The sequence below is a fragment of the Lissotriton vulgaris genome, chromosome 12 (genome assembly GCF_964263255.1).
Source record: "Lissotriton vulgaris chromosome 12, aLisVul1.2, whole genome shotgun sequence".
NCBI lineage: Eukaryota > Metazoa > Chordata > Amphibia > Caudata > Salamandridae > Lissotriton > Lissotriton vulgaris.
In genome coordinates this window covers 629,780,121-629,807,277 of record NC_141700.1, presented here as the reverse complement: position 1 = coordinate 629,807,277, position 27,157 = coordinate 629,780,121, and the positions used below count along the sequence as shown (strand labels likewise).

General features: G+C 48.4%; 1 protein-coding gene across 2 annotated transcripts in view; it reads left to right on the top strand.

Annotated features, from left to right (window-relative positions):
• The window catches only part of TCF25 (TCF25 ribosome quality control complex subunit), a 486,799-nt gene that overhangs the window by 374,527 nt on the left and 85,115 nt on the right, over positions 1–27,157 (top strand). The gene's annotated exons all lie outside the window — the stretch shown is intronic.

Below are 27,157 nucleotides of genomic sequence, written 5' to 3'. Positions count from 1 at the left end.
TGCGATACCCGGAGATTGAGGAATGTTTAGGGAGGATAAACAAAAAACGGACTGCCATGTTTTGTACCTTTTGTAGCCTTTGCAATAGATAATCTAGGATTCAAATGTACAAGATGTTGACATAGTCCAGTCTAGATAAGGTCAGTGCCTGTACCACTGTTTCCCATGGCAAAAATTTGAGAAAATTCCTTAGCATCCTCAGAATGCAGCATACAGTTCTGACCACAGCTGAGCTCTGGGGTTTTAAGGGATAGGTTTATGTTGACGAGAACCCCAGGAAGTCCTACAGACTTTTCAGCTAGTAGGAAAAAGACTCGCACACCAGGGTTCGTTTTTCAAAGTGTTTAGTTAATGGCGACGCGTTGTGAAGAATAGCGTCTGCTCGAAACGCGTCGCCATTAACTAAACACTTTGAAAAACTAACCCTGGTCTGCAAGTCTTTTTCCTACTAGCTGAAAAGCCTGTAGGACTTCCTGACATTTGAAGCCAGGTCCCGACGCCCGGAACTCGCACCGACCCCGACAGGAGTGGAGCTGGTAGTCGGGACACTTTCTTTCCACATTGACGAGAACCCCTAGGTTTCTTGCCACTTCGACCGCGGCGGGAGGTGCAGTGCAGCTGTCCGGCCATGCCCCCTGGCCAGGCAGTCATTACTAAATAGCCGGACCTCTTTTTTTTCAGGGTGCACTGTAGGGAGTTGGTTTTCAGCCACCCTATCACAGCTGTCATACAGGCTGCAAAATTAACTTTGGCCTCTAACTCATGATTGTCATAGGTCAGTAGAAGTTGTGTGTCGTCTGCATGAGAGACTCGATAATGTATGTCAGTGGTGTTATATAAATGTTTAAAAAGGTGGGGCTCAGCCCTGAGGCACTCCACACATTAGTGTTTTGGCTTCGGAGAAGTAGTTGTTGAGTCATACTGCTTGTTCCCTGTCCCAGGAAAGGAACTTCTAACCACAGATTTCTCACCGTGTGAATTCACCAAGGCGCCAGACTGTATCAAGGAATTTTTCTCAGTAGTTTCTTCTCGTGCTACTTGGTGGCGTCATACGGCTCCACATTGGCTCTGCTCTATGCTGAAGTGATTTTGGGGCCCCCATATAACCTCCACTGTCGCGCATTGACATCAGTTCATTTCTTTCCGCACCTTCTGATGCGGATCCAGAACTCGCTTCCTTGATTTCTGTCACTTGACAGAAAACATTTCTCTAAATATTTCACCCGTGTGCAAGGGACTTGTCTTCCATTAAAACAACAGGTTCAAACCCTGGAAGGATTGTCCCAAACAGATGTCTGTGACGGGCCCACCTAAGATCTCCCTTTGGATTGTCAACTCCCTGCAGGACTTTAGGTTATGCACAAAATGCAGGCAAATGAACCCGAAGGCCACACAGGATTGTGAGGCCAAAGTCACCCGAGCACTGCAGGAAAGTAAAGAAGGACCAGTCCTGATCGAAGGTGAGGACAATAACGTATTCTTTGTCTCGAGGCTGCTCCAGGGAGAAATCTTCTACCCAGTCCTGGTCTTCAGGTAAGTCAAAGGAGAAGAAACACAGAAGTCAAAACATGGCTCTACTTTTTCCCACCACTCACATCAGAAGACAAGATCTTGGTCGCCCACCGTGGAACCAACGCTTGCATTAGTCCTGATCCAGTCCGAGTTCTCAGTCCATTGGTGATCCTGCAGCAAATTCAGGCTTTCAGAGAGGCAATGCTGCAAAGGTTCAGTAACTTCCCTTATACTGCTGGCATTCATTCGAGCCCCAGGGATCCGAAGAGCCCCTCAGTCAGATTACCACCAGAGTATCTGTCCTCGAGCCTGACTATGCCGCTTGACCCCGCTCCTAGCCCATCCTGACTTCAGGACTGATGCCTACTCCAACTCATATCCCACTGCCACACTGGTACCCTGTGTGTCAAAAATAACAGCTACGCTCCCAACACTGGAGGTCAAATAAGTAGTCAAAGTATGTCAAAGGGTTGATGATTGTCAAGCCAAATACAGTTCAATGCACAATGAAAAAATAAAGAAGGGAGTCAGGTTATTGGCCATATAAATCCTGGTCGGAGTTCATGAGGTGGTGTGAAGAGAAAGGGCTGTTCCAAACTATCTTCCCCAAGGATTGTGGAAGAAGTGAAGGAAAAAAGTGGTTGCGAGCGTGCGTGGCGAATGGCAGAGAGGTGCCACAGTGCAGTAGGGATCTAAGCTCCCGCGTCAAAAGAGACCAAAGGCACTTGAGGGTTATGTGTGCGCATTGTATAGTAGTTATTTAATTGTTGTTGTTAATTGTTTTTTTGAAGGAAGATATGTTATGTTTTGTGTTCCTGTATACCAGTAGGACTCCTCTGTGGCAGTATGCTTCCACGTCTGGAATCCAGGGGTGGGGATTCTGCGAAGTTGCAGGCAGACTGTGACAGAAACCAATCGCACACCAGGAGCTCTTCCTTACATCTAAATAAAGAAGACTTTTTTCCTTTTCCATTCCCTCCTGTCTACATTAAAGTAACAAGTTAGTGAGAGAATATAGTCTTGGTGGAGCAAGTGTTCAGTACATACTTGAATGGTGGTAAAGGGCAAGCCCTTACTTACTGGACAAGTTTTTTCTTGACTCACAGCCACAGGTGACCATATGCAAAGATGCGTCCCTCATCTGTTGGGGGCTCTCCTGAGCAGCCTCCACATTCAGGGTCAGTGATCCCTGCTGGAGCATCTCCCCACTCCAATGTGTTGGAGATCATGAAAGTACAGGTAGTCCTATGGGCATTCCAAACTAAATTATACAGCAAGGCTTTGCTGATCTGAACAGACAACATGACCATCATGTGTTAAATAAAGAAATGGGGGCATCCCAGACTCAAGAAACTTAGATTTGCGATCTGGCACCTGAAGTCTTATAATTCGGTTGTTGGTTGCTCCCTGAAGAATGCATGCAAATTCTGAAATGAGCTAGACAACCTATGTAGGAGGCTGGCTTAGTATATGGCGCACACTTATTTAGGAGTGTTAAGCAGGTTGCTTTACCAGAACGAATCATATAGTGTAAATTAAGCGGAAAAAGAACCACAGAGTGTAGTTATAAAAACGGTTATATTTATTATACACACTCACTAACACATCGGTATTTCTCATACCCAAAGATAGCCGCACAATACACACAATATTTCAAATGTAGACAGATAAATAAGCATAAACACACAGTGGTGTCCAGGGGGAGACCCAACTATATACTAAAGAAGTTGAATGCGAACTGCGTCCGAAGTTGGGACTTGGACCAGAAGACTCAGAAGAGGTAATTACCCAGGAACCCCACAGAGGCTGTGGGTAGTTTAGACACACAGCCGCATACTGCAAGTCAATGGGGAAGTCGCGGTTGCAGTTTACAAGAAGAGGGACCCTTCCCTGTGGACCCTGAAGAAACCCTGTGGAAGACAGAAAGTTGGAGAGTCACCCTAACCCATGGATACCCCAGGAACCAGGATACCTACACCAGGAAAGCCAGGTGCATAGGTGCGAAACCGCCGTAGACCACAATGGAGGACCTCAGAAAAGATGCAGCTGGCGAAAAAGGTGAAATAGTCCATTGGAATCCAAGGATGGATTCTTGAAGAGAAGTACGTGCAAGCAGAGGCGCAAAGTCTTTGCCACTGGGGAGTGGCCAGGAGGCACGGTAGACCAATGACTGAAGATGCAGGAGAGTTAACGGTGACCTTGTCACTGCAGCTATGAGGACCACGCGATACTGTGGAAGACCAGGAGCTGTTCATGAGCTGTCCCACGTCCGAAGTCGAGAACCAGGGGGGTCGGTGTCTGGCGGCAGCACCAACAAGCCTTGGCAGCGGCAACAGACATGGCAAATGGAAAAGGCATAACGTTGAGACCTGCAAGGTTCAAGGGACTCACTAAGTGCAGCAGAATCAGAGCAGGCCCGAGCAAGCAGAGGAGCCCACTAAAGCCAAAAAAACCCTCAAGAGGACCCTCAGGCTGGAGGCACAGGAGTCACAAAAGGATCTCGAGCAACTCACCAAAGATGCAGGCCCACGGGGCAGAGGATGCAGTGAGGACGAAGACCTTGGTAGGAAGAGATGATGGAGGCTGGAGCTTCTTGTAGCCCGAAGATCTCTGGAGGACAGAACCAACCAGCCTTGGCAACGGAAAATCGACGTGATGCACAGGGGTTCTGTTTCAGCTGGTCCAACGAGGGATACTGATCTCAAACTTGCTGAGTAGACATTGCAAGACTCGAGGGAGTTGCAGAATCACCACCTATGTTGCTGTTATTTCGAAGTCTGCCACGTGTAATGGGTGGATAGCTGTTTGAGGCTTCTGGAAGTGTTTCATACAGCATTGCTGTTACAAACAGATACATCACATTGCTTATTGTCCTTGTTTCAAGGATGTACGGGATTGGGAGCGGGTGAGGTGGAAGGGACCTGAATAAAGAACAAAGCACGTACCCCGCCAATTGATGTAGTGGTCCCGAAGCTGGGATCCCAATATATATGGGGTGATAAATCTAGGAGTTGGCACTGCACAGGACAAAATTTGCACAATCCAAATATATGCAAGAGAAGATTTTTAGCAAAGATATATGTATTTTTATTTTTTTGTACACTTTCAGAATTGATGTAGAATTTTTTTTTTAACATACATAAATAACATATAATATTGCACAGCATACATAAGAAATTGGGAAAAGATAAAAGTGACAAAAATGCATTTTCACTTACAGACCTACCCAGCAACAATTCACACTTCAATCATACTTTCATTCTCTCAAATTCTCAACAATTAATCCTACCTAAAGTTCTATCATTCTACTTACATTCTTCCATACATTCCCATCGTTCTGGTGTATGCCACACATGGATGGTAGATATGTGGCATAGAACAGAATATTATTCCAGACAAAAAAATTTTAATACGGCCCCTAATTAATATAACACAGTATGCCGTATTTCTGGAGACACGAGCCGACGCGCGTTTCGGTGACAAGCCCAGAGGGCCACACCTTCGTCAGGGCTGGGAGTTGTTGACTGGGAGGGGAGAGGATAATGATCTATAGTGAATTTTTTTGTTGGAAATATTCTGGGGGCTCAGACCCAGGGGTCTTGCATCTATAGAAGGATTTTATTTCTTTTTTTTAAATTTTCCTCCAAGGCTGATGCTACAGCACTGGACCTGAAGTGCTAGTTACAAGGTTCTCCACCACAGAGACGCATTAATTATATTTTCAGGGGACCTGGGATCCTGAGTCTTTAGATTTGTATACCGAAAGGTAGGCTCCACTACGCAGGGGTTGACAGCGGGAAGATGAGATGAGGAACCGCTATATTTTCGAGATTTAGAAGGTATCAAGCAGACATCCCGTAAATGATAGAGGACTTTTAAGCGGTGAGTCTGGGAAGTATAGGTCCACTAAGGCTACTGGTGTATGCAGGACAGCGGATAACACGAGGAGGTACCGTTAGATGTAGATGCAGACGGCCGCTACGTTTCTCCGATTTGGGGACGGCGCGTTGCTGCCGGGGGTGCCACCTGACGTAGTGGACACACGGTCCATAGATGGGGGTCCGTCGATCAGCCAAATCGACCGTTCCTCACGGGCGACAGGACTCACCGCCCATTCCAATTTCTCCTGTCCCTTCACTAGATGTTGGATGAGGGCGTCCATCTCGGAGTTGCAAACGGACTGTGATGGTAATCCCACTTCTGACACCACTTGTACGGGATTGGGAGCGGGAGAGGTGGAAGGGACCGACTCTGACACGTTGAATAAAGTTTTCAAAGAGGGCTTTATTTTTAAGTAAGCTCTTCGTCTCCTAGTAGTTTGTTTAACGTGAGCAAACTCGTTGGGATCTGTCCTGACTCCTTTAGGAAACGCTGAGAGTTCTAGGGCGTTTCTTCCACGCAGGTGCCGGTAGTTCTCCAGACCGGAAATGAAGAGGGGTCGTCGGGGCCAAGGTCCTCAACTCCGAGCATGAAACAGAAGAAAAGAAACAACAGGGAATCAGGCTGACGTCCTCATAGGACTAAAAGGGACCAGGGGTGAGGGACACCAAGTGAAGGAGTGCAAAATAAACGTAAGCGCTTAGTGCCTAGTAGTGCTTGTGAAGGGAGAGGGACAATGAGGCTACGTTTTAACAGTATTCACTCGTTTACTGTATTACTACGATTCACCCAGCCCGCCACTTTGCCCCGTACCTTAGCAAGCCACCCTCCTCCCGCGGGAGTTTGGCGGGGCGATTCGCAGGACCGTTGGCCTCCTGGCTTGTTGTCCACTGCTGGGCTCGTCACGGCTTCTTCTCTGCAGGGCTCCGGTTCCGTACTTCGTCTCCAGCCTCGTCCGTCTTCTCCTGGAAGAACGTTGTCCGCTGCTTCTCCGATTCCGCCTTCTTTTGAGCGTGTGACGTCGCAGGTGGGTGGAGCTTCGCTGGCAGAGTTAAAGGGACCGTAGTCTATTCCAGTCTCGTGCCCCCAGGTTGCCTCTGCGCCTGCGTGAGTCCACTCGTCGAACCAGGCTGAGTCCGGCTGTTTGTCAGAAACAGAAAGGGGAACAGCTGGCCACCAGTCTTTTAGGTTATCGGGACTGTATGTTCCGGACACGAGTCCCACCCCGTCACACTCCTCCCCCCCCTGGAGTCTCCCGATCGGGGAGAGGAAAGACCCTTGAAAGAAAGTCAGCATTCCCATTTACCGTGCCTTTTTTATGTTGCACAGAAAAGGAATAAGGTTGCAGAGAAAGAAACCAGCGGAGTACTCTTGCATTCACTGTTCTGGTACATCCGTTTTAAGGGAGCGTGATCTGTCTGAAGAAGGAAGGGCTTCCCTTCCAAAGAGTAGTGCAGTTTGTCAATAGCCCACTTGATAGCCAAGCACTCTCTTTCTACAGTAGAATATCTGCACTCCCTGGGGAACAACTTGCGGCTGATAAATAGTATGGAATGTTCTATTCCATCGTCCCCCACCTGGGAAAGTACAGCCCCTATTCCTATGTCGGACGCATCAGTGGCCAGTACAAAGGTTTTCTTGAAATCAGGTGATTCAAGGACTGGAGCATTCGTTATGATGGTTTTTAATGTCTCAAAAGCGTCTCTGGCTTCTTGTGAGGGAGTCTGTATTTCCCGCAGTCGGGTCTCTTTACGCAAGAGATCAGTCAGAGGGGCTGCGATCTCTGCAACTTTGGGAACAAACCGTCTGTAGTAGCCGATTAAGCCTAAGAAGGCTCGCAAGTCTCTCTTGTTGGTGGGAAAGGGGGTGTTCTGGATAGCTGTAACCTTCTCTGCTTGTGGTGCAATAGTGCCTTTCCCCAGTACGTATCCGAGATACTTGACGGTATTGAAGGCGACTCGAGACTTTTTTGCATTTACATGTAAACCAGCTTGTTGTAAGGCAGTCAGGATGGTATGTAGGTGCTGTAGATGGTCCTCCCAGGTTTTGCTGTATATGACAATGTCGTCCAAGTAGGCTGAACTGAATGATGTATAGGGTTTCAGCACTTGATTCATAAGACGCTGGAAAGTGGCAGGTGCGCCGTGTAGGCCGAATGGAAGAACGGTGAACTCGTATAATCCTTCATCTGTAATGAAGGCTGTCTTTCTTTTGTCTTCCTCACGGAGAGGCACCTGCCAATACCCTTTGGTCAGATCAAGGGTGGTGATAAACACGGCGTCCCCAAGTTTTTCCACTAGTTCGTCGACCCTAGGAATAGGGTAGGCATCGAAAGTGGAGATGGCATTCAGGGCCCTGAAGTCCATGCAGAATCTCTTTGAACCATCCGGTTTCGGGACCATGACGATTGGAGAAGCCCAATTACTTTTAGAAGGCCTTATGACACCAAGTTTCAACATATCAAGTACCTCTTTTCTGACATCTTCCCGTCTAGAAGCGGGGATCCTATAAGGCCTTTGCTTCACGATTTTCCCAGTGGGAGTTTCTATGCAATGCTCTACAAGTGTCGTTTTGCCCGGTAAATCAGAGAAGATGGTGGACAAGGGTTGTAATATGCCTTGCAGGTCTTTTTTCATCTTTTCAGGCAGTTCTTCATTTACGACCAGTTGGTCTAGGGTTGATGTTTTGTCTGACAGGGTAGGGAGTACCAGATTGTTGCTCTTTGGGAGTGGACCGATCCATTTCTTCAACAGATTGATATGGTAGGTCTGGGTCTTGTTAGCCGACAGACGGAGCCTGTAAGTGGTGTTCCCAATAGTCTCAAGTACCTCATAGGGTCCTACCCACTCGTTTTTGTGTGTGACAGATGGCAAAAGAAGCAGGGCCCAGTCTCCTACCTTGAGGGTTCTTAGTTTCGTCCCCTTGTCGTAATGCAGTTTCTGTTTATGCATTTGTTGTTCAAGGTTTGTGTGAGCGAGGTCTCTTAGTTTCCCTAGCTTGGAACGTAGCTGTAGCGTATAGTCTAACAGAGACTTCTGTTCCTGGGCTTTTTGTGACTCCCAAGTATCTTTCGTGATTTCTAGGAGTGACCTTGGGACTCGTCCATAAAGCAATTCAAATGATGAACAGCCTAGACTGCTTTGCTTCTGTGCCCTTAGCACATATAAAGCTATAGGCAGCAGGCGATCCCATGCCTGGCCTTCGGAGGACAACATCTTCTTTAATGTGGTTTTCAGGGTTTGATTGTACCTTTCGAAGAGCCCGTCGGTTTGGGGGTGATAGACCGAAGTCTTTAGGTGATGGATATTCAGTGACTTGCATACTTCTTTCATCATACGGGAAGTGAAGGGGGTCCCCTGATCGGTTAGGACCTCTTTAGGGAAACCGACTCGGGCAAACAATTCCACAAACTTCTCGGCCACATTGGCTGTAGTTGGTGCTCTTAGGGGAAAGGCTTCGATAAACCTTGTAGCATAATCCACAATGACGAGAGCATATTGGTGCCCCCTAGCTGTCTTGGGCAAAGGTCCTATTAAATCCATCCCTACCCATTCGAATGGAGTGCTGACAATTGGCATTGGTTGTAAGGGTGCAGCAGGTGGTCTGTGAGTATTTTTTCGTTGACAGATTTCACACTTCCTACAATAGTCTTGCACGTCTTTGTACACCCCAGGCCAATAGAAATGACGTAGAATGCTATCCGTCGTTTTCTCTTTGCCCGCATGACCGGCCGTTAGGTGAGCATGGGCAAAGAACAAAACCTGTTCACGGAAAGCTAACGGGACTAGCAATTGAGGACTCTTTCCCATATCGGCTTCTCTATATAGGAGGTCGTTACGTATAACAAACCTAGGGAAGGAAGGAGCAGAGGAATCCTGGGCAGCATGTGCGCTTTCCCATGCATTAAAAAGAGTTCTGTCCTCCGCTTGTGCAAAACGAAAACTGCGATCCACCACCCATGGATCAGGGGTAATGTATGCTGCTTTAGAACCATCGTTAGTCGGAAGGCGATCAAAGACAGTCTCTCTAAACAGAGCAAGAAAGTCGGGATTGTCTACCCCCAGAATCATTTTTCAGGAAGGGAATCCACCACGCCTACCCTCACTACAGCTGGCGTTTTGCCTACGGGTTGCACAGTAATCACAGCTATAGGATAGGGCTTAACATCCCCATGGACACATCTTACATGTACTAGAGAGTCAGGGAGGTATTGACTAGGTAGAACTAAATGTTTTTGAACCACTGACTGTCTACAGCCTGAATCAAGAAGGGCTTTCACGGTTTGTTCATTTATCTTTATACTCACATGAAAGGAAGTTCCGTTTTCTGCAGAGTAGAGGATGGTTTTCGGAAGATAGCCTACTTCCATTGGTTCTTCTGGAGGGTGTTTTCGTGGACACAGGCGAGCAATGTGGCCCCATTCACCACACTCAAAGCATTGGGGACCACGGGTCATGGGCGATTCCATTCGAAAAGGTCTGGGTTTCACCGGTTCGGGTGTCTGTTTCGGCTTTTTGTCTGGTTTTTCCGAGGGTTGACTTTTTTGATACTTCTCCGGTTCCCATACAGTGCCTCTGGGTTGTGCTCTTGCATAATTGGCTGCCATCTCAATGGCTTGTTCCACAGTAAGACTAGAGTGCTGTCTCAACCATCTTTGTGTCCCATACGGAAGAGCATCCATAAATTGTTCAAGATATATTTTGGCCAGGATGTCTTCCTTAGTACTATTTTCAGGTTTCAACCATTTATCGGCCATCATTTTCAAACGGAAGAAAAGAGTCTTTGGGTTTTCACCGTGTATCCCTTTCTCTTTTCTAAAACGTAGTCTATACGCCTCAGAGTCTAACCCCAAGTGGTCTAAGATCACATTTATGATCAGGGGATATGGAGCATTGCCTACAGGGTTGGCCACCTGGTACGCAAACTGGGCCTCACCTGTTAGCAAGGGGGCAAGAAAAAACGGCCACTTCTCTTCCGGCCATCCAAGTGCTCTGGCGGCGCGTTCAAAGTTCATGAGAAAAGCGTCAGGATCTTCCCCGTGGACATATTTTTGTAGGGCTATTCCTGACGGGTTGGGTATATGCACTCTTGTTTTCCACTGCCACTGTACCTGTGGGCGTTGCGATGTTTTTCTGAAGGCTGTCCAACTGGGCAGATATAGTGTTTCTAAACATGTCTCGGTCTGCTTGAGCGGATGTTATTTGCTGTTCTACCGCCCATTCCAATTTCTCCTGTCCCTTCACTAGATGTTGGATGAGGGCGTCCATCTCGGAGTTGCAAACGGACTGTGATGGTAATCCCACTTCTTACACCACTTGTACGGGATTGGGAGCGGGAGAGGTGGAAGGGACCGACTCTGACACGTTGAATAAAGTTTTCAAAGAGGGCTTTATTTTTAAGTAAGCTGTTCGTCTCCTAGTAGTTTGTTTAACATGAGCAAACTCGTTGGGATCCGTCCTGACTCCTTTAGGAAGCGCTGAGAGTTCTAGGGCGTTTCTTCCACGCAGGTGCCGGTAGTTCTCCAGACCGGAAATGAAGAGGGGTCGTCGGGGCCAAGGTCCTCAACTCCAAGCATGAAACGGAAGAAAAGAAACAACAGGGAATCAGGCTGACGTCCTCATAGGACTAAAAGGGACCAGGGGTGAGGGACACCGAGTGAAGGAGTGCAAAATAAACGTAAGCGCTTAGTGCCTAGTAGTGCTCGTGAAGGGAGAGAGACAATGAGGCTAAGTTTTAGCAGTATTCACTCGTTTACTGTATTACTACGATTCACCCAGCCCGCCACTTTGCCCCGTACCTTAGCAAGCCACACTCCTCCCGCGGGAGTGTGGCGGGGCGATTCGCAGGACCGTTGGCCTCCTGGCTTGTTGTCCACTGCTGGGCTCGTCACGGCTTCTTCTCTGCAGGGCTCCGGTTCCGTACTTCGTCTCCAACCTCGTCCGTCTTCTCCTGGAAGAACGTTGCCCGCTGCTTCTACGATTCCGCCTTCTTTTGAGCGTGTGACGTCGCAGGTGGGTGGAGCTTCGCTGGCAGAGTTAAAGGGACCGTAGTCGATTCCAGTCTCGTGCCCCCAGGTTGCCTCTGCGCCTGCGTGAGTCCACTCGTCGAACCAGGCTGAGTCCGGCTGTTTGTCAGAAACAGAAAGGGGAACAGCTGACCACCAGTCTTTTAGGTTATCGGGACTGTATGTTCCGGACACGAGTCCCACCCCGTCACACTGGAATATTGTGGAGGAGCCAAATGCTGCTTTTTTGAAGGGGTGGCTTTGCAAAGAATCTGCACACTGTCTGCCTTTTGACATGCTTCCAAACATTATTGCCTGCACTTGAATTCTAAAGCGATGGTTTTCGAAAATCGGTGGTTCACCTCTTTCTTATCCACAACGCTCCATCTTCATTGATTAGAGTTGGTGGGAAATTTACGAAGATGAATCTTCAGAGATGTTAAATCTTTATTGTTCAGTTTATTTGATAGAAACCATTAGTTTAAGAGTTCTTACCTTCCCAATCCCCCCAGGCGACAGTCTGGATCTGGAGATTTATTTTCAGCGGTACCCCTGCGTGTCCTTAGGTGGCGTCAGTGGACTCCGTACCCGTTGCAAGCGCCAGGATGACGTCTTGGTACCTACATAGACGCCACCCATGCACTTTAGTGTCAATTCTTTATTTTTGCTTCAACCGCCTAGCACAGCTCCAGCAAGAGCTTACCCCAGTTTTTGGCTAGTCTTCTTAAACTTTTGTCGACTTGTTTTTTGAGTCTTAGACTCCTGGTCTGTGAATACCGCTTGCCCCTTGGGCTGATACTCGCATACTGTGGGAAGTTGGCCCGATATGCAACGTTCGCTATTCTAGCGACCGCTATGTATGGTTCCAACGACCCTTATGGTGTTTGGTTGTAAGTCAACCTATAGACCAGCTATCCTAGTAGCGTGGATACGAGCAGTCTAAGGCTAAAGACTCGAGAGGGCGTGTTAAGCCAGCTGTTTACCACACATGTACCCCTTGAACACCCAGTGAAAGGACACCACACAAGTGTTATGAAAATAAACAGTATATTTATTAAGAATCACAACAGCCCTGTACTCTTTATGAGGACAGGGTACTAAGCACAAACCAAATCTCTTTAGTAAATACTTCAAGTGCACAATTAAAACAAGTGTCCGAGGACACGGAAAGATTAAGGTCTCGGGCGGACCCGATAAGGCAAGTCGGAAGCGAGGGACTCAGGACCCTAGAGTAAGGAGGCTATGCAGGCACCGAAATGCCGAGTTACCTAGCCACGAGGGCTGCGGCTGCACAAGTCTTACAGGCGTCGGGGTCTTCGCTGACGAGCCAGGAGCCGGAAGGAAAGGAGTTGCTGGCCGGCGACCAGTGCTGAATAGTTCGTAGAGATCCAAGCCTGGATCGGAGATTGAAGAAACCTGAAAGCAGAGGGGACCAAGTTCGTACTACTAGCCAGTAGTCAGAGGGTACCAGGAAGGCACCGGTTGGCCGTCACCTCGACCAGGCGAGTGGGCGACGCTAGGCTCTGCAGTCTCTCGGACCAGGAGGCGTTGTCGGCGACCACGGTGGAGGTGCGAGCTGTCCCACGACGGATGTCGCTGTCGGCGTCTGGAGTGGACCAGGAGGGTCCGGGGTGCTTCTCGGAAAGATGGAAGCAAGGGCCAGTCTGGAGCAACCAGACCGGCAGTGTTGATTCTCGGATGTCGTCACAGAAGGACACGAGCCAACGGCTAGTGACCAGACAACGTGCTGAGCAGCGAGCAGAAGGGCCCCACGCAGATCGTGGAGATGCTGGGAGACTGCACTTCGGTGCTGGAGCGGCTCAGGGTCGGGGCTTCTCGGACCCCAGAGCACTCACCAGAGAGTTACCTCGATGGTCGTGCTGGTTTTTAAGAGCGTGCAGGTTCTGATGATGGCCGGTCCCTCGAGGTCTCGTCGCACCCACAGATCACAGCTGAGCTGATGACGTGGGTAGAGGTCAGAGGTGCCAGGGAAGCCGGTTCTCGTCGAGCTGGGCCGTCGGATTCCTTGAGGAAGGACTTACAGCAAACCGCAGAGTTCTTAGATGGTGCCCGCTGATGCAGGGTGACTACTCCTTAGCCACAAGGGAGAAATCTTGAGAAGAGTCTTGAAGGTCCTTTCGTAGAAAGTAGTTCTTGATTCAAAGATGATCTAATTTGGAAGGGTCCCCGCTCCGGCCTTTATCCTAAAGAAAGGGGTGGGTACATGACTAGGTCCTGCCCTAAGGGTGGGACCAGGAAGGGGGGTAGTTACACCCCTCTCCCCCTGCCGGGCTTTCCCCAGGCCAGGGCTGTCGCCCCTGGAACTGGTTCTAACCGGCAGATGCGTAGTGAGCACCGGGGTGCCACTCCGCAGTCACCTTCTCGCCAAAGCCCTACCTACCCAGAATACACAAACCCTGTCTGGGACGGTGCGAACACCGCCCTCGACAGGAAACCCTTTGTCCATGCGCTCCTCGCTGGAAGGACTCCCAGCAGCAGGAGGTCAGACTCGTGTCTGTGGTGGCAGCATCCATTTTGTGGAGCTGAGGCTTCGGTTAACTTTAACCGGGGTTCACAGTTACGTACATGTCGTGTCCCTCTAGAAGGGCGGAATGCTAACCTCGTCGCCAGAGTTGGTGAGAGGGCAGCATCCCGATTCGTATGACACCTTACTCGACATGTCTTGATAACGCGACACCGAAGTTACCGATATGGTACGCGTTATCATGGAACAGCCATTGGGTCTTGATTCCGCAAGCTGCAACCGGGCTCGGCTCGGGCCAGAGCTTAGTTCACACGAGCCCATGCACTCTGCCTTCAGGATTGTCAAGGCCTGCCATAGGAGTGACTGATAGGGACTCGGGTGTCCATTGGAGGGTTAGATATAGGGCTACTATATCTAAAGCAAAGGGTGATTACACGACTTTGCCCCAGCTGTCATGCAGCCAGTTGTGTCAGATTTAGGAGGCCAGCCAGGGGTGGCATAATACATGCTGCAGCTCCTGGCGGCCCTGGGTACACCTATGCCCTGGGTTACAGGGTCTGATAAGGTGGCCCAGTACCAATTGGTAAATGCACCTAGGGCACATATCGTAATTTAGAGAGAGAACAGCCAGGCTGTGGGTCTGATTGGCAGGCCCACAGCCAGAGAAAGTCGTAAACCAGTGAAGCAAAAGCAAAAAATCTGGGTGATCATAGGATTGCAGACCCTACTCTCCTACACATACCATTTGGGATAAGGTCGCACATGTGCTGCCTTAGTGCCCGGAGGAGACCCGGGCGGTTCTCTCCCAGGCGATTGCAGATGGGAGAGACGCAGCCAAATTCCTGATATGTTGTGGACTGGACACCACCGACTCACTGGGCAGAATAATTGCCACGACAGTAGCACTCAGACACTACTCCTGGTTGAGAACTTATGGCTTCTTGGGGAATGTCCAATCATCCTTGATGGTCATACCCTTTGATGGAACTCGCCTCTTTGGTGACAAGGCAGACTCGGCGCTTGAGCTCTTTAAGGATTCTCGAGCTACAGCCAGCTCCTTGGGCCTCATGGCAGCCACCCGTCCAGTCTGCTGTTCTTCCCTTTCTTGGTTACGGAAGGAGCACCCAGCCACGTCCTGACAAGCCCAGCGCCAGAGTCACGCAAGCTGTCCAGCGTCCTCACTGGTCAGGAAGCCAGTAGGCGGGCCAGTCCACCCTTTCCCTCCCTGCCACTGCCTCCAACCCTTCCTAGTCAAATGTTCCAGTCCCATCATCAGCCAGTTGGAGGCAGAATCCACTATCACCTCCTCCACTGGCAGTCCGTCACGTTGGACGGGTGGGTTCTGCAAACAGTCAGACGGGGCTTCGTGGCAACCTCTTCCTCCATGCCACGTTCTTACAATCGCATGTTGGAGGATCATTTGGCACTTCTCTGCAAGGAGGTACCTGCTCTCTTGGCCAACGGGGCCATAGAGAGGGTCCCTGTGCCAGAAGTGGTTGTTATTCCTGCTACTTTCTGCCTGGGTCCGATCCTAGACCTCCGGGCCCTCAACTTCTTCTTTCGGAAGGAGAAGTTCAAAATGCTCACTTTGGCACAAGTCCTGTCTGTCCTCGACCCAGGAGACTAGATGGTGGCATTGAACTTGCACAACGCATATTTCCATATCCCCGTCATGCCAGCCCACAGGCATTACATTCAGTGCACGTTGGGCGACGAGCACTTCCAATTCACCATGCTCCCTTTTGGCCTTACCAGTGCCCCTTGGGTGTTCACAAAGGGGATGGTGGTGGTCGCAGCTCATCTGCGTAGATCAGGTGTTCCCGTCTTCCCCTAACTGGATGACTGGTTGTTGAAGGGGTGCTCTCCCTAGGCTGTGGTCTCCCACCTCCAGACTACGGCGGACCTCCTCCACTCGCTGGGGTTCACTATCAACGTGCCAACGTCAAACCTGACACCCTCTAAGACACTCCATTTCATCGGAGCCGTTCTGGACACTGTGCAGTTTCGGCCTAATCGCCCGAGTAGCGAGTCCAGGATATTCGGGCTAAGATACCAATGTTTCAGCCTCTATCCCTGATTTCGGTGAGAATGACTGCATCCTTCTAGTGAAACATGCCTCATGGCATATGCGGGCTCTGCAGTGGAACCTGAAGTTCCAGTGGGCGGAGCATTACGGAAATCTTTCAGGCTATGTCCAGATCTCGGAGGGAACTGCACAACAACTGCATTGGTGGCTAACAAACTAAAATTGGGTCAGAGGCAGGTCCCACTCCCTTCCCCAACCAGATCTAACTGTGGTGACAGATGCGTCACTCCTGGGTGCGGCAGCCATCTGGGAGAGGTGGAGATCAGAGGCATCTGGTCTCCGGCAGAATCCGGTCTCCATATCAACCTTCTGGAGCTCCGGGCAATCAGACTGGCCCTGAAAGCATTCCTTCCCTCTCTCAAGGGGAATGTGGTGCAGGTGTTCACAGACAACACCACCGCCTTGTGGTTCTGCAACAAACAGGGCCCAGTGGGGTCAAGGACCTTTTGTCAGGAGGCTCTCAGCCTCTGGACATGGCTGGAACATCAGGGCTTAATCCTGGTGGTTCAACACCTAGCGGGCTCTCTGAACACCAGAGCGGACAAACTCACAATCGGTGCCTGGTGGATCACGAATGCCCTCTTCATCCAGAGGTGGCACAAGGTCTCTTTCAGCGGGGCGCGCCTTGGTATATCTGTTTGCCTCCAAAGAGAATGTGCAATGTCGGCAGTATTGCACGTTGGAGTTTCCAAGACGGCGATCGCTTGGCTGTGCTATTCGTTTCGAGTGGAGTTTCGGCCTCCTGTATGCCTTTCCTCCTGTACCACTTCTGCACAGAGTGCTCAAGTAGATCAAGCATGACTGGGCTCAAGTTATTCTTGTAGCTCTAGATTGGGCACGAAGAGTCCGGTTCTCCGACCTGAGCATGGCTATAGATCCGCCGATTAGACTGCCCCTTTGGAGGATCTTCTGTCGAAACAGTAGGGAACTATTCTTTACCCGAACCTGTCCATCCTCCTCCTCCTTGCGTGGAGATTGAGCAGTGGCAATTAACAGCCTTCGACCTTCTGCCCAAAGTCTGTGGTATTATCTTGGCAGCCAGGTGTCCCTCTACTAAAACGGTATACGCCTATGGAAGGAACAAATTTGTGGCATGGTGCACAGCAAAGGCTGTTTATCTCCTTTCTGCTCCTCTTTCAGAGGTCCTCTTGTATACACTTACTTTGGCCTAGCAGGGATCTGCCTTTGGCACTCTTAAAGGCTACCTTTCAGCTATTTCTGCTATTCTACGCCTTGCACATCAGCCTTCCTTATTTAAGTCTCCCATTGTTTCTAGGTTCTTTAAGGACCTCACTCATGTATTTCCTCTGTCTCCCTTCATAATGTCCCAATGGGATTTGAATGTGGTATTTCCCTTCAAGCCCCTTCATAATTGTCCTCTCAGGCTGCTGACTCTAAAAACTGTTTTCCTTATTGCCAATACCTCTGTTAGCAGGTTTAGTGAGCTTCAGGCTCTGTCTTCAAAGCCCCCCTTTCTGTCTATCACGATAAAGTGGTGCTTCGAATGAAAGCTTTGTTCCTTTTGTGGGACTATTCAACACTTTGTGCACCTTTTTCTCCCCCCGCATTCCTCCAAGGAGGAAAAGAGACTCCACCCCTTGGACCCAAAACTTGCTTGTCTTTTTATTTTGATCATACTAAAGACTTCCGGGTGGATGATCAACTCTTCATTGGCTATGTGGGTGCCAAGAAAGGTCGGGCTGTTTAGAAACTGACCATCTCTCGATGGGTTGTCCTCTGCATTAAAATATGCTATGCTTTGGCGATGAAGGAACCTCCTGTGGGGTTGCGTGCTCACTCCACTAGAGCAACAGCGACATCCACTGTGTTATCACGTGGAGTTCCACTCCTTGACATCTGTCAGGCGGCAATATGGGCTTCCCTGCACACATTTACCAGACTGTACTGCCTGGACAGTCAAGTCTGGAGGGATGTATACTTCGCCCGTTCAGTCCTCTGGGATTGCCTGGTATGATCTTACTTCCCAGACCCTCCTCCGGGGTTAGTATTGCTGGGGTATCTATTCAAAGGGGAAGGAATCTACATCTAATAGTCTCTATCAGATGAGCAAGTTACTTACTTTCGGTAACGATGTATCTGGTAGAGACATAAATTATGTACATTCCATTCCGCCCCACCCATCCTCCCTTCTTTGCGAACTGATATCTAGGGATAGGGCCTCCCCTACAGGGCCCTACTTTGATGAACCAGTGGTCAGTGTCTTTTATTGCTTTGCGCTTCTGGCGTCGAAAGTCGCGTTAAGAACCGACGTCACCGCGCATGGTTGGTATCTAGTAGGTCCAACAACGTTATTCCGGCACCCACGACAGACTCTTAGTCGACTGACGCCACCTAACACCTTGCAGGGGTACTGCTGAAGAACAATTTCCAGATCCAGACTGACACCTGGGGGAATTCATAAGGTAAGAAATCTACAACTAATATATGTCTCTACCAGATGCATCATTACAGAAGGTAAGTAACTTGTTCATTAAAACCATCCCAATTATAGATACAAATCAGACTATATTAAAATTATTCACATATCACCATTGTGATCATTGTACATAGGAACAAAAGAATAAAATGTTAAATCAAACATGCCTTTAATTTGATTCCTCAGATGCTGATGTCTACTGTTCATTAAAATATTTCTGTCTCTCTCCATTCCTTTACCTACAGTAAAAAAAGGTCTCATGGACAGAATCTGCAACAGTAATGATCACTGCTTGTTTGCGTGGCAGCTAAAATATGTTCTTTATCAGTAATATTGTCTGAATTATTTTTCCCTATGACCTGCAAAAGCATCAGCATTTAACGGATTAAGTCATTGTTTCCTCCTACCGGAAATATCCTGACACCTAACGCACAAGTTACTTACCTTCGGTAACGATATATCTGTAAGAACATTAGTTAGTTATAGATTCCTTACCTTAGAATTACCCACAGGCGTCAGACTGGATCCGGAAAGTTTTTTCGTGAGCAGTACCTTTGCGCGTTGGAAGGTGACATCGGTCGGCTCCGCATCCGGTGGCGCGGTCACCGGGATGACGTTGCGGCAGCTACTTAGACACCGCCCTCGCGCGCTAACGTCGGTTCTGTACACGACTATCTGCACTAGAAACGCAGAGCCATGCAAGACACTGACCGTTAGTGCACAGAACTAGGGCCCTGAAAGGATGTTCTTAATCCTAGAAATCAGTTCGCAGAACAGGGAGGATGGTTGGGGAGTAAGGAATCTATAACTAACTAATGTTTCTTATAGATATATAGTTACCGAAAGTAAGTAACTTGTGCATCTGAAAGAAACACGTTAGTTATAGATTCCTTACCTTGCAATAGATACTCCAGCAATACCAACCCCGTTGGTGGGTCTGCGAACCAAGATCAACCAGAAAATCCTGGAGAACAGAACGGCTAAAGGAGCTGTCTCTCCGGACTTGGCTGTCCAAGCAGTAGTGTTTGGTGTACGGGTGCAGCGATGCCCATGTAGCTGCCTGACAGATGTCATTCAGTGGCACTCCCCTTCCCAAGGCAGTAGTGGCTGCCGTCTCCCTGGTGGAGTGAGCGTGTAGCCCAACTGGAGGCTCCTTTTTAGCCAGAGATTAACAAGCCTTAATACACAACACGACCCATCGAGACATGGTGCGTTTGTGTACGGCCTGAACCTTCTTTGCACCCACATAACCAACAAAAAGTTGATCATCCACCCGGAACTGTTTTGTATGATCCAGATAGAAGGAGGGAGCACGTTTTGGGTCCAGGCGATAGAGCCTCTCTTCTTCCTTTGAAGGATGCGGAGGCAGAAAGAAGGTGGGCAAAGTAATGGTCTGCCCGATGTGGAAGGCAGTGGCCACCTTAGGAAGGAAGGATGGACGGTCCGAAGCACCACCTTATCTGCATGAACAGACAAGAGAGGAGGTTTAGAAGAAAGAGCCTGGAGCTCACTCACCATTCTAGCAGAAGTGATGGCTACCAGGAAAGCAGTCTTAAGAGTCAAGAGACAGTAAGGGACAGTTATGAAGCAGCTCAAAGGGAGCGCACATTAAATAAGTTAGTACAAGGTTCAAGTCCCACTAAGGCATAACGAAGGGGATTGGAGGAAAAAGATGCGTTAAGCCTTTTGGGAAACAGTTAACAACCCGGGACTTGAAAAGAGAAGGCTAATCTGGTGACCGAAGGAAGGCAAAGATGGCTGAAAGATTGCCCTTGATAGTGCCCAGAGTAGAGCCCTGCTGGGCTAAAGAAAGAAGGACTAAGAGAACCTCAGAAAGAGGGGCAGAAATAGGATCCACAGCCTTTGCTACGCTCCATGCCACAAATGTGTTCCACCTTCAGGCGTATACCGTTCTTGTGGAGGGACGCCTGGCTGCCAAGATTAGGTCACAGACTTCGGGGGGCAAGTCGAAAGATGTCAACTGCCGCCGCTCAATTTCCACACAAGGTGGTGGAGGCTGGACAGGTTCGGGTGGAGGACCGTCCCCTGCTGCTGTGACAGAAGATCCTCCTGAAGAGGCAGTCTGACCGGAGTATCGATGGACATGTTGAGCAGCGTGGGATACCAGACTCTTCATGCCCAATCCCGAGCCACAAGAATGACCTGGGCCTGGTCGCGCCTGATCTTCTTCAGCACTCTGGGCAGAAGTGGTATAGGCGGAAATGCATAGAACAGACCGTAACTCCACTCACGATGAAGACCATCGCCGAGCAAGTGCCGCCTTGGTAATTCCAATGTGCTGACATTGCGCATTATCTTCGGTGGCGAATAGATCTAACCAAGGCTCTCCCCACTGTCAAAAGAGACCTTGCACCACCTCCGAGTGAAGACGCCATTCGTGATCCATCATGCACCTGCGGCTGAGTTTGTCCGCCCTGGCGTTCAGGGAACCTGCCAAATGTTGAGCCACCAGGGAAATGCCCTGATGTTCCAGCCATGTCCAGAGGCGAAGGGCCTCCTGACAGAGGGTCCAGGACCCCACCCCACCCGCCCTGTTTGTTGCAGTACCACATGGCGGTGGTGTTGTCCGTGAACACCTGCACTACTCTTCCCCGGACAGAGGGAAGGAATGCTTTCAGCGCAAGACAAATCGCTCGGCGCTCCAGAAGGTTGATGTGAAGCCTGGACTTTACCGGAGACCAGAGGCCTATGATCTCCGTCTCTCCTATGAGACCACCCCAGAAGAGATGCATCCGTCACCACAATGTGGTCTGGTTGGGGAAGGGAGATGGATCTGCTTTCGACTCAATCCTGGTTCGTGAGCCACCACTGCAGCTGGTGAGCAGTGCCCTCCGAGATCGGATTCAATCGGCCAGATTCCCCTGATGCTGCGCCCACTGGAACTTCAGGTCCCACTGCAGAGCCCGCGTATGCCACCTGACATGATCGACCAGCAGGATGCTGGAGGCCATGAGGTCCAGCAGCCTTAGCGTCATTCTGACAGAAACCCGGGATAGAGGCTGAAAGATCGGAATCATAACCCGAATATCCCAGACTTGGTGTTCTAGAGGATAGACCCGAAAACGCTTTGTGTCAAGTTTTCAAGTTTTATTTATTTATGATAACGGAACTCTGTCGAGATCCACATAGCAGTTTATCAGACAAAAAGAAGGACAACTATAAATACGTAAATAAATAAAAATGTCAGTACAAAGTTAGAAAACATTTAAAGAAAGAAAACAATTTGAAACAAAACATTTCATTTGGGGGGATTAAACATAGCTGCAATAAAATCATAAGCGGTAAAAATACCCAACTGAAAGCACAAAGGTTTTAACCATTTACGCCTGTGTACCATAAGGGCTGGACAAACAAAAACAACATGGTATAAATCCTGGGAATAAAGTTTACAAAAATCACAGATATCTGTACCACCATTCCATTTAAACAAAAGGCAATTCAATGGGAGTAAATCATATCTTAACAAAAGAATAAATCGCCTAACTGCATGAGGAAGATTCCAACCTAAATATGGCTGAAGTTTTTTAATTTCGCAAGAGTTACCAAAAGAGAACATTCCTCTCTTAACTTTACGGGTCCTACTATCTGCTCTAAAACTCAACTCCCAAGACGTGGTCTTTAAGGATAACTTTAGTTGGGCAGTTGATGATGAAAAAAGACTTTGTTCATCTATCTGTAATAAAGTAATTGCCTGTCTGAAGTTCCTTACAATAGAGGAGTAGACATTATAGGAACCCAACAACTCATTTTTTATTTGAAACCTCAGAGTGCCAGGCTTTCCTTCAGCTATATTAAAAACCCAACGCACCACACTCGCAACTGCCTGAGACCGTGCACTGCGCAGGCCAAATTCTTGTCTTAACAAAGACGTAGAGCTTGCAGTATTTACAGAGGCTAAATTACGAAGAATTCTTCCTTCAATAGAGTCCAAAAAATTCCAGCATGCCATGTCCACTATTTCCAGTCCGTAGATTAGGGATGCGGGGATTTTTGCCCGATAAACTTCGAGCAATATGGAAAAATGCCTCCGACCTGTCGCTTTATATAAGGAGATAAGACTCTTCCCTTGAGCAAGAGCTTTCCTACTATTGTTCTCTGTATGAGTTTTTTCGGATAGATTGCTCGTGACTATCTTCCCAAGAAAGGGATAGGATTTAACTACTTCTAGTCTTTCGCCCCCAACAGACCAGCAATATTCATTGTATTTAGCGTTGTGTCCAAAACCGCTCTGATGAAGAGGAGCTTCTGAGAGTGAATCTGGGCACATTGTTGGAGAACCCCAGCAAATTCAGGAGGTCGGCCGTAGTCTGGAGGTGGGAGACAACTGCTTTGGGCAAATTCTCCTTCAACAGCCAGTCGTCAAGATAGGGGGAAGACTGAAACCCCTGATCTGCGCAGATGAGCTGCGACCACCACCATCACCTTCGTGAACACCCGAGGGGCGCTAGTAAGGCCAAAGGGAATCACCGTAAACTAAAAGTGCTCGTGGCCTACCGTAAACCGTAGGTAACGCCGGTGAGCGGGCAGGACGGGGATGTGAAAATAAGCGTCCAATGCCATCATCCAGTCTTGCGGGTCGCGGGCAGACCAGACCTGAGCAAGCGTCATCATCTTGAACTTCTCCTTCCGGAGGAAGCGATTGACGTCATCGAGGTCCATGATAGGATGCAGGCCCTTGAAAGTAGTGGGAGAAACAATCACGACCTACTTCTGGGATAGGTATGCGCTTGATGACTCTCTTGGCCAAGAGATCTGTAACTTCCTGCTGGAGAAGGGCCAGATAATCCTCAGACATGCAGTGGTATCACTGTGGCATGGCTGGAGGGGTAGTCTCAAAGGGGAGAGAGTAGCCCCTTCGGACTATTTGCAAAACCCACCTGTCCGAGGTGCGCCAGTGGTGGAGGTGATGGCGAATCCTGCCGCCCACTGGTGTTTGATGGGCCTGAAAGGTCAGACTAGGACCAGTACCACCAGGATTCCATACTAGTAAAGATAGGAATCTCTGGAATGAATTCTGTATCTGGCCTAGCCCCAAAACTTGTATATGTGGAACTGCTTTCACTGTATATAATGTTCACCCTTTAAGCACCATGCACTTATGTCACCCATTCACACTTTATATTGATGCTTTTTGTTTTGACAGTCTGCATATGTCATTGAATGAAGTAATTCTGATATGAATAACATTGCACAAAATCCTTTGATCCCATGGCTTATTCATTAAGTGTGAAGAAGTAATCCTTTATGTGTTAGAGAGTCGTCTCATGTTCTTTGATTGCATTAATAGCTTCCCCAATTGTATTCTTGTTCTACCCGACCAAACCAATTTTTTGCTTAAACATTATTTACCCAGGTTCTGAGGGACACAGGGTCAGCCCTTTTTTCTTAACTATTCTTTCAACAGTCAGAACTGTTCAGTGTGCAATGGAAAAAGTCATCAACTGTGACAATCTGGTTCAAGATGTGAAGGAACATTTACAAAGAAATGTCTGTGGCAGACCCTCATAAAGTATATTTCTGGTTACTGTGTTGGAACACAATTCCAGAACCTGTGACAACAGCGCCCAGATGAATCCAAAAGTCATACTGGAGCGCAAGGCAAAGATGTATGTCGCTAAACATCAGAAGATTTCACGCCATAACTTGTAGAAATCGAAAAGGAAGGTCCCATTTCCGGACTCCTTCCTGTGGCAGATCATCTTTGTGGTCAGAGTCTTCAGTGAAGTCCAGGAAGAAGCATAAGAAATCGAAGCAGGAATCAGCCACTTTCTCTACATTCTCAGACTCCGGAACGAGTGCAAGGTTGTCAACGTGCCACCAGTCTCATTCCCAATCTTCACCAGAGTGATCCTAAATGTAGTCTTGATGCACCCCAAATTTCCAGGGCCATCGGTGACGCCATAGCAAATGAATGCCATTAGGGAGGCTATGCTGTGCATTTCTGGCACTTTACCGACCCACCAGGAGCTGCAGGGGCCTCCAAACAGACATTCATCAATAGGTCCACCCATGGCACAGCCTGTGCCCCTCAAACCCACTTCAGATACATAACTGGCTCTGGCCACCGGTTTCTTTTGCTTGTATGCAGACACCCCTAACATTGAAGCAGAATCTATCACAACCTCAACGAGACCGCAGCCAGAACCCACTGTAGTGCACCGTAACACAGCAAGCCTCCAACCCTATTAATTCTGATACTTTGCCCCTACAATACTATAGGGCCCAGACTTTGCCCACTTTTTTCAGCACGGAAGTTGACAACAATTTTGATGAAGGGAATGATTTTGTCCCCGGTATGATAAGAAAAACTGACATGGAAAACTAAAAGAGGTCAGTGGTCTGGATATTCCTCCAGATATTGACTTTGTTTCTCCTCCCAGCCCTGCTACCAAAGAAATGCCTCCTTCACTGTTCTGCGGAGAACAGCAGAACTACTAAACCTACTGTGAGGGTGAAGACTCAATTTGTGATAGAGGTATTCCAGCTAGGTCGAGCTCCTACAGAACTACTTCTGCCATTTAATGAGGCACTGGGGAGAACCATGTTCGGGGTCACCAGTTAATAAACAGGTTGCTCAGTGCTAGCGCTTAGCACCAAGCGTCCCTGACTTTCTCACACAATATCCTATGCCTGAGAACTTAGGGGTGCAGATGTTTCCAGTGAGCCCAATCTCAGCGCCTTCCCCACCAACCCACCTGATCTAATAGAATAACGACATTTGGAAAGCACATCTTTTCATCCACTAGCATTGCTCAGCGATCAGTAAACACCAGCTGTCTTCTACGCCACTACTCTCATGCTCTATGAGACACGGTGGCCCAAGTTTAGCAGACAGTTCCAGACGACCTTGGGGCATCCCTGACTCAAGCGATCCAGGATGACTGAGGCACAGCTAAATTTGTAATTCAATCTGATTTGGACATATCCGACTGCTTGAATCGAGTGATGGGTACGAGTGTGGCTCTGTGGTGCCACACCGGGATAAGGTCTATAGACTTCTCCGGAGACGTCCAGGCATCCTTAATGGACATGCCAATTGGATGGCTTCCGCCATTTTGGTGACAAAGTGGATTCAACTGTATGAAGAGCAGGGCCGCTGCACATTCCTTGGGTCTGTTTCCCCACACAGACAATTCCACCTGCACTTTCACCCCCTGTGAGGCTATGGTAGACATTTTCAGTTTCACCAATGTCAAGCTTCTCCTCCAGCCAGGCAGGCCTTTCAACTATTTCATGGCTGAGGTTGTGGCTCACAAAGACCACACCCAGGGCATCAGGGACAACTGTCTTCTGTTGAGAAGTGCCTCTTTTTGACATTGTTACCACACTTTATGTCCACTGGTACTGATGTTCTTGACTGGATGTGCAATGGGTTCTTGGTAAACAGGCCTCAGTGCCAGTGCTCTTTCCCTAAACACTGCCATAGGCTCACTTGTACACCAATTGGCAAGGACTTTAGCACCCCTTACATCCCTAGTAAATGGTACCCAGGGCATGGGTGCTAAATAGGGTCCTTATGGGCAGCAGCATGTATTATGCCATCCAAAGGGACCCACACAAAAACTCAATGCGGACTGCCATTGCAGGATGTGTGAAAGGGCACACGCTGTCTGAAAACATGACATTGCCCACTCCCTGGGTGCAGTGCCCAGGTACACTCCATGTCTGATATGTAGGTCACCCCTACAGCAGGAATCGGAGCCCTAAGGCAGGGTGCATGAGATTACATGTAGGGACACATCTGCACAAGCAGATATGCCCCTGTGATGTCTAGTTCCATTACTGAGACATTGAAAGTGTCAGGAAGCCATCTTAAGTATTTGTACTGGGCATTGGTCATTACAATTTACCCAGCTACATAATATTTTCACTGAAAATAATGGGGTTTGTATCAATCACCTCATCTCAATATATCTGTACTGATGCCAGTATCAGACTTATTATGACATGCACCCAGAGGGCAACTTAGAGGTGCCCCCAGAAAACCTGCTTGTCCTCCAGTGTGTTGGCTGACTGGTATCACCTAGCCCACCACCACAGACAAGTTTCTGACCCCTGTATATGAGAGCCAGCGCTCTCACAGGCCAGAAAGCATGCCTTCTCCAGAGGAAGGTGGTAACACCTCCTCAAGCAGGATGGGTATTGGGCATACATTGCATGTACCACACTCGTGAAGATGGGATGCACTACCTGTAACAGAGGATTAATTGTCATGTGTATAATGTCAATGTGTAAATACATTTTTTTTCACTGTTCTTTTTAAACAACAAATGTGAATTTATTTGATACAGCCAAATGGCTATGATACATGAGTATAAGCTGATATATCCTATTCAAGGTGTATGTTGTAATTCAATATATTGGGAAAAATATATAAACAAAGATAAAGTATATCAATTGATTTGATTCAGAGTTAATAAAAGTAACTTCCGATACTAAAATAATTGCCTTGATCTATGGTTGGAGAGGTATTTTTATGCTATTGTTCATTATTATGTTTCCAGCCTCTCCATTCCTGAATTAAATCACTCCCCCCAAATCAGGCCAAAAGAAATATAGCGCGCCACTGGGGGGCCTCCTCCCTGCCCCTGTTGCGGGATTGGAAAAGAGAGATAGATTATTGCAAGGTGGTGGAAAAAAACTGTATATGTGCAAAGAGGTTGCCGGAAAAAGTGGGGGGAAATTTGTGATATATGGAATGTATATAGGGGAGTTCCTGTGCGCCTCCTGTGG